Source organism: Ursus maritimus (genome assembly GCF_017311325.1).
Source record: "Ursus maritimus isolate PB19 chromosome X unlocalized genomic scaffold, ASM1731132v1 scaffold_X1, whole genome shotgun sequence".
NCBI lineage: Eukaryota > Metazoa > Chordata > Mammalia > Carnivora > Ursidae > Ursus > Ursus maritimus.
Genome location: NW_024423319.1, coordinates 80,496,435 through 80,509,321, shown reverse-complemented (window position 1 = coordinate 80,509,321; position 12,887 = coordinate 80,496,435).

Sequence of the window (12,887 nt, the reverse complement as noted above, 5' to 3'; positions counted from 1 at the left end):
GATTCATTGTTTGCGTATAACACCCAGTGCTCCATGCAATACGTGCCCTGCTTAATACCCATCACTGGCCTATCCCAATCCCCCACCCCCCTCCCCTCTGAAGCCCTCAGTTTGTTTCCCAGAGTCCATAGTCTCTCGTGGTTCATTCCCCCTTCTGTTTACCCCTCCTTCATTCTTCCCTTCCTTCTCCTACCGATCTCCCTGCTATTTCTTTGTGGTGTAGGTATATTATAGTTTATTTACCTTTCTTGTTTTGATGAGCCTTTAATTTTGTTTCCAGTACTACTATAAACATCCTCACATGTATGACTTTATATACTTGTGCTTGTATTTATAGAGAGTCCTTATATATTGTGCTTATATATTATAGAGATCTAGGAGTTGGATTACTAAGTACAAGGGGTGTGTGTGTGTGTGTGTGTGTGTGTGTGTGTGTGTAGTTTTAATACATGGTTTTACAAGTTTTGGCCCTTAAGTTCCAAAAGTCTTAAGACATGAGATTTTTCCCACCAATGTGTATGAATAACCTCTTCCCTGCATCCTTACTGGTAATTAGAATTTTAACTCTCAATGTTTAACAATCTCATGTATGCGAACTAATAATCTCATTATTTCTCTAATTTGCATTTATCTCACTACCATAGAATTTTAGCTCCCTCTGCCCATATTTATTAATTTATTGGCAATTTAGATTGGCTACTCTGTGAATTCCTGATTCTTATCCTTTTCCCATTTTTTTCAGGTTAAGTGGTCTTTTTTCTAGTCAGTTTGTCAGACTACTTTCTATATGGTTTGGATAGTAAACCCTTGTCATCTTTATTAAAATATATTTCCTGATTTGTTGGTTGTTGGTCTATTAATGCTATCTTTTGTCATTCAAAAAATTTTCATTTGTATATAGTCAAATGTCAGTCTTTAATTTTTTTTAACCTTCAGAGATGATTTCTCTGACTCCTATATTGTACATCTAGCTTCCTAGCTTTTCTTGCAACATTTGTATTCTTTGTTCCTATATTTAACTCGAATTCATCTGGATTCTGTGATGTACTGTAGTGTACGTGCTATACGATGGCAGTTCAATGTTATTAACAGTCAATTATACGTAAATTTAATCACCACCTTCATTTTATGTTAAGTTATATATACATATACGTAATTATATTGGCATTATAGCATATTGGTATCCACTAAGGCAGGTCCCCTCACTATTCCTTTTCATAATAACCTTGCCTACTCTTGGTCATTTATTTTTCCAAATAAACTTTATTTATTTTTTATTTTTTATTTTTATTTATTTTTCTTATAATGATTTTTTATTATATTATGTTAGTCACCATACAGTACATCCCCGGTTTTCGATGTAAGGCTCGATGATTCATTAGTTGTGTATAACACCCAGTGCACCATGCAATATGTGCCCTCCTTACTACCCAAATAAACTTTAGATTATTTTATACAATTCCCAATTAAGAAATCCTGTGCATTCTAGTTAGTATTGAATTAATTATATTCTAATTTTATGATATTAATGAAATCTCCTCATCCAAGAACATAGTTTATCTTTCTAATTGCTCAGATTTTGTTTTCTGTCTTTCCAAGAGATTTTATGGTTTTCTTCATACGATTCTGCTTTTCTTGTCAAATTTATTTCTTTTTTTTTTAATTTTTTTTTATTATGTTATGTTAGTCACCATGCAGTACATCCCTGGTTTTTGATGTAAAGTTCGATGATTCATTAGTTGCGTATAACACCCAGTGCCCCATGCAATACGTGCCCTCCTTAATACCCATCGCCGGCCTATCCCAATCCCCCACCCACCTCCCCTCTGAAGCCCTCAGTTTGTTTCTCAGAGTCCATAGTCTCTCATGCTTCATTCCCCCTTCTGATTACCCCCCTTTCTTTATCCCTTTCTTCCCCTACCGATCTTCCTAGTTCTTATGTTCCAAAGATGAGAGAAATCATATGATAATTGGTATTTCTCTGCTTGACTTATTTCTTAATATTTTATATTGTTCCACTATAATAAATGGAATGTTTTCCCAGTTCCTACTTCCTTCCTCCTTAACTTTTGGTATTTAAGCTCTACTCTGAGAATCTTGTTTTAAATGTTGTCAAAGGTTCACAGAAGCAGATTATTGATTGATTTTGGAGATGGTGAAAAAGGTTAAATCACACAGTTATATGGTCCAATTCTTACCTGGAGGAGACTAGGTAAATTTACCCAACTATCTAAACATCCTCTGTTGTATGTCTTTCATTTGCTTCTCCAGATCCATTTCCCAATCTTCTGCACCTTGCTGTTTGCCCCAGGAGTTGACTTTGCCTTCTGGCTTCTGATTGAGCTTGTCCAGTGGGAAGCCCTGTCAGGTCAAAGGGTAGGAGAGTGGTGTTGTGACATTTATGCCACTGAGCTCCCTCTCTGTAGGCTCGTCCTCGGCTGGCTACTTCCCTCAAATGAGGGTGTCAACTTCTGTATAGTGTCCCTCTAATACTTAGCTCTCTTGAGCTTGGGATATATATTAAAGTTCTTTCCCCTCACTCCTTTGGGCCTGGAGTTGCTAAATCACCCTTCAGTTACTAGCCTGGGAGTGCCGATTATCCTTTTTGTTTTTCTTATACCCCTGCCCACACCTCATTAGTTCCTTTATTAAACTCTCCTGAAATTACCCAATTTGAGTGTTATCTGTTTCCTGCTGTGACCCTGACTGATCCATACTTGTAACTCCATTTATTATTTCCTCCTTCCTCCCCATACCGTCTGACTCTGGAGACTCAGAGTAACTTAGATGCACTAGATGGGTAAAAGCTTTTGGGTTAACTTCAATACATAGTTTGAGATGTCTAAGAGGAAACATACTATGCATGATCTGAGATGTTCGTCTAAGTCTTCTTTCTAAACCAAGACTGTAAGGCTATAAGCTTACCCAGGAAAATTCTGTTCTCTGGACTGTACAGGACACTCTGCCCAGGCTCCATCATTTCTTTCACCCAAAGTATTAACTCCCTTCTCTCTAACAGGCTGGAATGCACTCTCAAGGCTGAGTAGGATTCAGTTTTACTTCTTTATTCTTGCTGCATTGCAGAAACGCAGATACTCTTGCTTTGTCTTCTCCCTCTCTCTCTTTTTAAAATTCTCACGGGCTTCAAATCTTCTACATAGTTTTCCAAGTGTTATAGATATAGTAGAAAGTTCTATACAAATTCAAATACAAATTGGTGTGCATGTTGTGAAAAAAAGTAACAGTTGTCAAATGTGATATCTGTTCCAAGATTTGTTATTACTAGCTGTTGTGAGTGTGACCTTTATTCTGTTTTTAGTCTGATTCCTGATTTATGAAATGGAATCCTTCTTCCTGGCTCACTGTAAAATATATGATAGTATTTGGGGAATTTTATTTTATTTTTTAATGTTTTTTTATTATATTATATTAGTCACCATACAGTACATCCCTGGTTTTTGATGTAAAGTTCGATGATTCATTGGTTGCGTATAACACCCAGTGCACCATGCAATACGTGCCCTCCTTACTACCCATCACCAGCCTATCCCATGAATTTTAAAACAACGTATCTAGTGTGTGTGTGTGTGTGTGTGTGTGTGTGTGTGCTCGCGTGCACGCGCACGTGTGTGCTTGCGGACAGGCAGGCATGCACACCCACACGCCCAGTGTGGTGGCAGGGGTGGAATCCTGTTTTTCAACTTGCTCGTCCTGTCCTTTAATATGATGGCAAATGGGCATTTGTTTGAATTAGTAAATCCCTTTCCCGTAATTTCAGACTGGCAATTGATTTATTGTCAACATAAAAAACAGTTGATACTTTTTAATTTTATTTTTATCTTTTCAGTTGACAAACCCCAATGGACACAATAGAATCTTCTTTTTAACCAAAAAGTACCTGGGCCTGCTGGGTGGCTCAGTAGGTTAAGTGTCTGCCTTCAGCTCAGGTCATGATCTCAGGGTCCTGGGGTCGAGCCCCGTATTGGGCTCTCTCCTCGGCGGTGAGTCTCTTTCTCCCTCGCCCTCTGTGATCTCTCTCGCTCTCACTCTCTCTCAAATAAATAAATAAAAATCCTTTTTTAAAAAATAACCAAAAAGTACCTGAAGAAGCTAAACCCAAGTGGATTTTGTTGGCCAGATTTCCATGGACCCTTCTTCAGGGCTTTGCCTTTGAAGAAGTGAGTCAGTTCAGAGATATCCCAGGGAAACTCAGCGTGGGAAAGACTGGGGCCTATTCCTTCCAGAGATTACAGTTTCAGAATGATGGCCGATGGACTAAGCCCCACAAGGGAGATGAACTATGAATTGCTTGAATGTGACAGGAGCTCTGATGTGAGGGCAAACTCTGTGTCATCAGAGGAAGATCCTATTTGTGATAAAGCCCCATTTTATGATTCATATAATCCTAGTTTTGAGCCCAATGCAGAGTATAGAAGACACATAGAGGGTCTGAATACAGAGAAACCTTCCGAATGCAATGAATGTGGTAAACTTTCAGCAATAGTTCACATCTTGTTAGACGTCAGAGCTCTCATACAAGGGGAAAACCTTATAGTGTAATGAATATGAGAAAGCCTTCAGTCAGACGTCATCTCTTAATAGGAAATTCAGAGTGAGGAAATCCTTGTAAGTGTAGTCTGTGGAATAGCATTTATTTGGAGCTCACATCTTATTCAGCATCAGGAAAGTCATAGTAGAGAAATACCATATGAGCGTAAAGAATATGGAAAAGCTTTTGGCCAGAGTTCATACCTTTATTGAACAAAACAGAATTTGTAGTGGTGTAAAGCCCTATTTGTGTAGCCCATGTGGAAAAAAAGATTAAGGTGGAGATCTGCTCTTAATGACCATTAGAATTCCATAATGGGGAAAAGTCCTATGACTGCAACCACATGTGATAAAGCCTTTGTGCAGATATCTCACCTTATTCACCATCTTCGAATTCACAGTGAAGAGAACTCCTATGAATGCAATGAGTGTGGAAAGGCCTTCAGTTGGAAATCTCATCTTGTGGGACATCAGAAAATCCACAATGGAAAAAATCTCTGTAAATAGGACATGGAATAGGTTCCAATCAGAACCCAGGTTTTGTGGGTTAAGCAAATTTTGGTCTCTAGAAGCATGTTGCTGTGGGTGGAATTAGACAAACACAGTACTTAACTAACACTGATCATAATGAAGAAAAGACTAAAAAGAGTAACCATTATTTAGTGTTCAAGTGTAGACAAATGGAGACAAAACTTGAGTCTCATTTACAGGTTTATTAGGTTTCAGATAACCCGAAGCTGAGCCAGGCCCATAATAGACTGTAAAATTCTAATATGCTGATTTATAGATTTGTTAACAATTCCAATGCCATTTTGATTGTCCCGTAATTGGAGGCAGCATGGCCTCCATCACATATCTTTCACTTACCACCACTGAAACCATGGGTACATCTGCTGACTCTCTGAGCATCAGTTTCCTCATCTGTCAAACAGGAATAACAACACCTATCAACATTGGGAAGGTTAGCAAAGATTCTGCATATGAAAAATTTCTTGTATAATGTGTGGCACATACTAGAGGTGCCATAAATTATTACTAATTATCTCACTTGTCTGATTTGTGCTTGCCATTCCGGTTCCATTAGAACCAGCACAGCCTGTTTTCTTTATCTTTATTGTGGGAGTGCTCACTTTATAGACATCTTTGTACAGTTGAAAGAGCCTGGGCTTATGCTGTCAGATATACCTGCTGCTTTCTAGCTCTGTGACCTTTTAATGTCTCTGAGCTTTACAGTTCTTAACTGTAAAAATGGTGATGGTAATGACTGTCTGGCAGGATCGGAGGGATAATTAGAATTACTATATAGAGAGTACTTGGCACACAGTAGGCACGTAATAAATCACACCCGTCATCATTCTCTACTACGAGTCTCTCTCCTTTAGAATAAATTCTTCATAGCTGTGAAACTGATTCTAGCTCTCAATTAAAATAGTGATTTCTTACATCTCATTCTCCCTCAAGAAAAGAGAATGTATCCACACGTAGGCTTTATAGCAGCTTGTAAAAAGACTGGGATTCAGGGCTCTGCAATCTTGGATTCAACCTTCCTGTATTGAGTATCTCCTATGTGCCAGGCGATTGACATAGATTATCTGCAGCTCTCACAACTCTGCCTCTTGGGCAAACTGAGGAATACTATCTCCATTTGGCCAATAAGAATACTGAGGCTCCAAGAGGTTGAATAACTTTCTCGAGTGTTTGAAGCCAGCATTTGAATACAATTTTGACTGTCACCAAGGGCTATGGTGATGGTACCATACTACACTGGTAGCCATTTGTTTTACTGAATGCCTACTGTGTCCCCAGCACTGTGCTAATAAGACACACATGAATTACACTGGATTTTCAGAAAATGAGAAAATTGAGGCTCAAAGAGGGCTATTTCCCCATATGACACAGTTGGTATTGTAATAATAAGTGCTATCATTTCTTGAGGGCTTATTGCATGCCAGGCACTACAGTAGATTCTTTTTTTTTTTTTTTAAAGATTTTATTTATTTATTCGACAGAGATAGAGACAGCCAGCGAGAGAGGGAACACAAGCAGGGGGAGTGGGAGAGGAAGAAGCAGGCTCATAGCGGAGGAGCCTGATGTGGGGCTCGATCCCATAATGCCGGGATCACGCCCTGAGCTGAAGGCAGACGCTTAACCGCTGTGCCACCCAGGCGCCCCACTACAGTAGATTCTTTACGTAAATTCTTGTGTTTGCTTTGCAGAAGTAAGTTTGTGTAAATTTGTTTGCACTTTAAAAAAGGGACAACTGAGGTTCAGAGAGGTGAAGTAACTGCCCTAAGATGACACAGTGACTAAGCAACACAACTGGGATTTGAAGCCACTATTTATTTTTTTTCTTTCAAGATTTTATTTATGTTCAAGTTAACATATAGTGTAGTATTACTTTCAGGAGTAGAATTTAGTGATTCATCACCTGCATATAACACCCAATGCTCGTTACAACAAGTGCCCATCACCCATTTACCCCATCCCCCCACCCACCTCCCCTCCAGCAACCCTCAGTTTATTCCGTATAGTTAGAGTTGCTTATGCTTTGCCTCCCTCTCTGTTTTTTATCTTATTTTTCCTTCCCTTCCCTTATGTTCATCTGTTTTGTTTCTTAAATTCCACATATAAGTGAAATCGTATGGTATTTTTCTTTCTGTGACTGACGTATTTTGCTTAGCATGATACCCTCTAGTTCCATCCACACTGTTGCAAATGGCAAGATTTCATCCTTTTTGATGGCTGAGTAATATTCCAGTGTGAGTGTGTGTGTGTGTGTGTGTGTGTATCACATGTTCTTCATCCATTCATCAGTTGATGGACATCTCTAGGCTCTTTCCATGTTTTGGCTATTGTTTATAGCATCACTATCCGCATTGGGGTGCATGTGCCCCTAGGACTCACTATTTTTGTACCTTTGGCTAAATACCTAGTAATGAAATTACTGGGTCATAGGGCAGTTATATTTTTAACTTTTTGAGGAACCTCCACACTGTTTTCCAGAGTGGCTGCACCAGTTTGCATCCCCACCAGCAGTACAAGACGGTTCCGCCTTCTCTGCATTGTGGCCAACATCTTTCATTTCCTGAGTTGTTAATGTTAGCCATTCTGACTGGTGTGAGGTGGTATCTCATTGTGGTTTTGATTTGTATTTTCCTGATGACAAGTGATATTGAGCATTTTTTCACATGTCTGTTAGCCATTTGGAGGTCTTTTTTGGAGAAATGTCTGTTCATATGTTCTGCCCATTTCTTAACTGGATTTTTAAAATTTTTTGGACATTGAGTTTGATAACTTCCTTATCGGTTTTGGACACTAGCCCTTTATCCAATATGTCATGTACAAATATCTTCTCCCATTCAGTAGTCCGCCTTTTAGTTTTGTTGATTGTTTCCTTCGCTGTGCTATGCAGAAGCTTTTTATCCTGATGAAGCCCCGATAGTTCATTTTTGCTTTTGTTTCCCTTGCCTCCGGAGACGTGTCTGGTAAGAAGTTACTGCGGCTGAGGTCGAGGAGGTTGCTGCCTGTGTTCTCCTCTAGGATTTTGATGGCTTCCTGTCTCACACTGAGGTCTTTCATCCATTTTGAGGTTTTTTGTTGTTGTTGTTGTTTTTTGTGAATGGTTGTAAGAAAGTGGTCCAGTTTCTTTCTTCTGCACGTCGCTGTCCAGTTTTCCCAACACCATTTGTTGAAGAGACTGTGTTTTTTCCATTGGATATTCCTTCCTGCTTTGTGGAAGATTAGTTGGCCATGGAGTTGTGGGTCCATTTCTGGGTCTATATTCTGTTCCATTGATCTATGTGTCTGTTTCCGTGCCAGTACCATACTGTCTTGATGACTACAGCTTTGTAATAGAGCTCGAGGTCAGACATTGTGATGCCCCCAGCTTTGGTTTTCTTTTTCAACATTCCTTTGGCTATTCGGGGTCTTTTCTAGCTCCATACAATTTTTAGCATTGATTGTTCTGGCTCTGAAAAGTGCTGGTGTTATTCTATTAGGTATTGCATTGAATGTGTAGATTGCTTTGGGTAGCATAGATGTTTTAACAATATCCGTTCTTATGATCCCTGAGCATGGAATGTTTTTCCATTTCTTTGTGTCTTTTTCAATTTCTTTCATAAGTGTTCTATAGTTCTCAGAGTACAGATCTTTTACCTCATTGGTTAGGTAATTGGTAAAGTTACCTAGGGATAACCCTAGGTATCTTATGGGTTTTGGTGCAATTGTAAATGGGATCGATTCCTTGATTTCTCTTTTTGCTGCTTCACTGTTGGTGTATAGAAATGCAACTGACTTCTGTGTATTGATTTTATATCCTGCAACTTTGCTGAATTCCTGTATCCATGCTTGCATGTGTTGTTGGAGGCTTTTTGGGTTTTCTTTCTTTTTCTTTCTTTCTTTTTGAGGAGACTCTGTTTTTTTGTTTAAATTCAATTAGGCAACATATAGTACATCATTAGTTTCAGATGTAGTGTTCAATAGTTCATCAGTGGCATAGAACACCCAGTGCTCATCATATCACGTGCCTACGTTAGAGTATCATGTCATCGAGAAGACTGATAGTTTGACTTCTTCCTTGTCAATTTGGATGCGTTTCATTTCTTTTTGTTGTCTGATTGCTGAGGCGAGGACTTTCAGTACTATGTTGAACAACAGTGGTGAGACTAGACATCCCTGTCGTGTTCCTGACCTTAGGGGAAAAGCTCTCAGTTTGTCCCCATTGAGGATGATATTAGCTGTGGGTCTTTTTGTATATGATCTTTATGATGTTGAGGTATGTTCTTTCTTTCTTTTTTAAATTTTATTCACCTGTGTGTGTGTGTGTGTGTGTGTGTGTGTGTGTGTGTGACGGAGAGAAAGAGAGTGAGCACAAGCAGGGAGAGCAGGAGGCAGGGGGAGAAGCCAGTTCCCTGCTGAGCAGGGAGCCTGATGCGGGACTCGATCCCAGGACCCTGGGGTCATGACCTGAGCCGAAGGCAGACACTTAACTGACTGAGCCACCCAGGCATCCCAAGGTATGTTCTTTCTATCCGTACTTTGTTGAGGGTTTTTATCAAGAAAGGATGCTGTACTTTGTCAAATGATTTTCCTGCATCTATCATGTGGTTCTTATCCTTTCTTTTATTAGTGTGGTGTATCATGTTGATTGATTTGCAGGTATTGAAACCACCCCTGCAGCCCAGGGTTTGTAGCCACTATTTTCTGAATTGGTGTCACTGCTATTATCTTATAGCAAAATATCCCTCAACCCTATTTCCCATGGCTTCCCACCAAATTGCCTCTCTTGTGAGTACAAGAGTTGTGGCTAACTAGAAGATAGCAGAGGCAAACAAAGGTTTAAGGAAAGACTGAGCACATCACCTGGAATGATGGCCTCCATGACGTACCTTGCACTTACCACCTCTAAAACTGTGGATACATCTGCTGACCTCTCTGAGCGTCAGTGTCCTGATCTGTCAAACAGGAATAACAGCACCTTATCAACGTCGGGAAGATTAGGTAAGTTCCTGTATATGTTATAAGTTCTGATATAATGCATGGCAACATAGTAGATGTTCAAGCAGAACAAAGTATGATATCCCAAATTCTCTCATTCCACAACCACAAAATTCACATTATGGGAACACCTAAAAATGGAAGAAATGAATATTAAATCATTTTTTATCATCACAGAACTAGACAAAAGCACTCCTTGCTCCATAATAGTCCATGATTCCCATTGCTGTCAGGATGGCCCAAACATCTTAGCATGACTATGAAGTCCTCTAGGATATAGTCCCTTCCTATGATTTCAGCCTTTTCTGTCTTCAACCCCTATCCTTCCCAAACTTTGCGCCCTATGCTCCATGAATCATACGGAATATCCCAGTTGTCTGAAAGCATCATACTGTCTCTCATTTCTGGGCACTTAAAAAAATGTTCTTCCCTATACTTGAAATGATCTTCACTGTACTAATTTCTATTTATCTTTCCATACAGTTCAGAAGCCATCTGCTCAAGAAGCCTTCTGTAGCTAGCTGGCTGGGTTAAATGCTCCATCTCTGTGCTTTCCTAGTGCTCAGAGTGTTATATTGCTATCCTCAAGCTCTCAGTGTTCTCTTGGAATAATCTGTTTACTCAGCTATCTCTTCCATCTCTCTGAGCTCCTTGAGGGGGCTGGATTTTGTTTTTGTTTTTGTTTTTTTATATAATAATTTTTTATTATGTTATGTTAGTCACCATGCAGTATATCCTTAGTTTTTGATGTAGTGTTCCATGATTCATTATTTGCGTATTACACCCAGTGCTCCATGCAATATGTCCCCTCCTTAATACCCATCACTGGCCTATCCCAGTCCCCCACCCCCTCCCCTCCCCTCTGAAGCCCTCAGTTTGTTTCCCAGAGTCCATAGTCTCTCGTGGTTCATTCCCCCTTCTGTTTACCCCCCCTTCATTCTTCCCTTCATTCTGCTACCGATCTTCCTGCAATTTCTTATGTTCCATAAATGAGTGAAACCATATGATAATTGTCTTTCTCTGCTTCACTTATTTCACTTAGCATAATCTCCTCCAGTCCCATCCATGTTGCTGCAAATGTTGGGTAGTCATCCTTTCTGATGGCTGAGTAATATTCCATTGTATATATGGACCACATCATCTTAATCCATTCGTCTGTTGATGGGCATCTCAGCTCCTTCCACAGTTTAGCTATTGTGGACATTACTGCTATGATCATTGGGGTGCATATGGCCCTTCTCTTCACCACATCTGTATCTTTGGGGTAAATACCCAGTACTGCAATTGCTGGATCATAGGGTAGCTCAATTTTTAACTTTCTAAGGGACCTCCACACTGTTTTCCAAAGTGGCTGTACCAACTTGCATTCCCACCAACAGTGTAAGAGGGATCCCCTTTCTCCACATCCTCTCCAACATTGGTTGTTTCCTGCCTTGTCAATTTTTGCCATTCTAACTGGCGTAAGGTGGTATCTCAATGTGGTTTTGATTTGACTTTCCCCTGGTGGCTAATGATTTTGGACATTTTTTCATGTGTCTCTTAGCAATTTTTATGTCTTCATTGGAAAAGTGTCTGTTCATATCTTCTGCCCATTTTTTGATTTGATTATTTGTTTCTCATGTATTGAGTTTGAGAAGTTCTTTGTAGATCTTGGATACCAGTCTTTTATCTGTAGTGTCATTTGCAAATATCTTCTCCCATTCCGTGGGCTGCCTCTTAGTTTTTTTGACTGTTTCCTTGGCTGTGCAGAAGATTTTTATCTTGATAAAGTCCCACAAGTTCTTTTTTATCTTTTGTTTCTCTTGCCTTTGGAGGTGCGTCATGAAAAAAGTTGCTGTGGCCAATGTCAAAGAGGTTGCAGCCTATGTTCTCCTCTAGGATTTTCATGGATTCCTGTCTCACATCGAAGTCTTTCATCCATTTGGAGTTTAGCTTTGTGTATGGTGTGAGAGAGTGGCCACGTTTCATTCTTCTGCATATAGCTGTCCAATTTTCCCAGCACCATTTATTGAAGAGACTGTCTTTTTTCCACTGGATGTTTTTTCCTGCTTTGTCAAAGATTAGTTGCCCAAAGAGCCGAGGGTCCATTTCTGGGTTCTCTATTTGGTTCCATTGGTCTATGTGTCTGTTTTTGTGCCAGTACCATGCTGTCTTTGTGAGCACACCTTTGTAGTATAGCTTCAAATCCGGCAACGTGATGCCCCCAGCTTTGTTTTCCCTATTCAACAATTCCTTGGCGATTCGGGGCCTTTTCTGGCTCCACACAAATTTAAGGGCTGTTTGTTCCAGTTCTTTGAAAAATGTCATTGGTATTTTGATCGGGATGGCATTGAAAGTGTAGATTGCTCTGGGTAGCATAGACATTTTCACTATGGTTATTCTTCCGATCCATGAGCATGGAATATTTTCCCATCTTTTTGTGTCTTCTTCAATGTTTTTCAAGAGTGATTTGTAGTTTCTAGAATATAGATCCTTTATGTCTCTGGTTAAGTTAATTCCGAGATAACGTATGATTTTTGGTGCTATCGTAAATGGAATGGATTCCCTAATTTCTCTTTCTTCAGTCTCACTGTTCGTGTCTAGAAATGCAACTGATTTCTGAGCATTGATTTTTGTATCCCGCCACATTACTGACTTGCTCTATAAGTTCTAGTAATTTGGGGGTGGAGTCTTTTGGGTTTTCCATATAGAGTATCGTGTCATCTGCGAAGAGAGACAGTTTGACTTCTTCTTTGCTGATTTGGGTGCCTTTTATCCCTTTTTGTTGTCTGATTGCTGTGGCAAGGACTTCTAGTACCATGTTGAATAATAATGGTGAGAGTGGACATCCTTGTCGTGTTCCT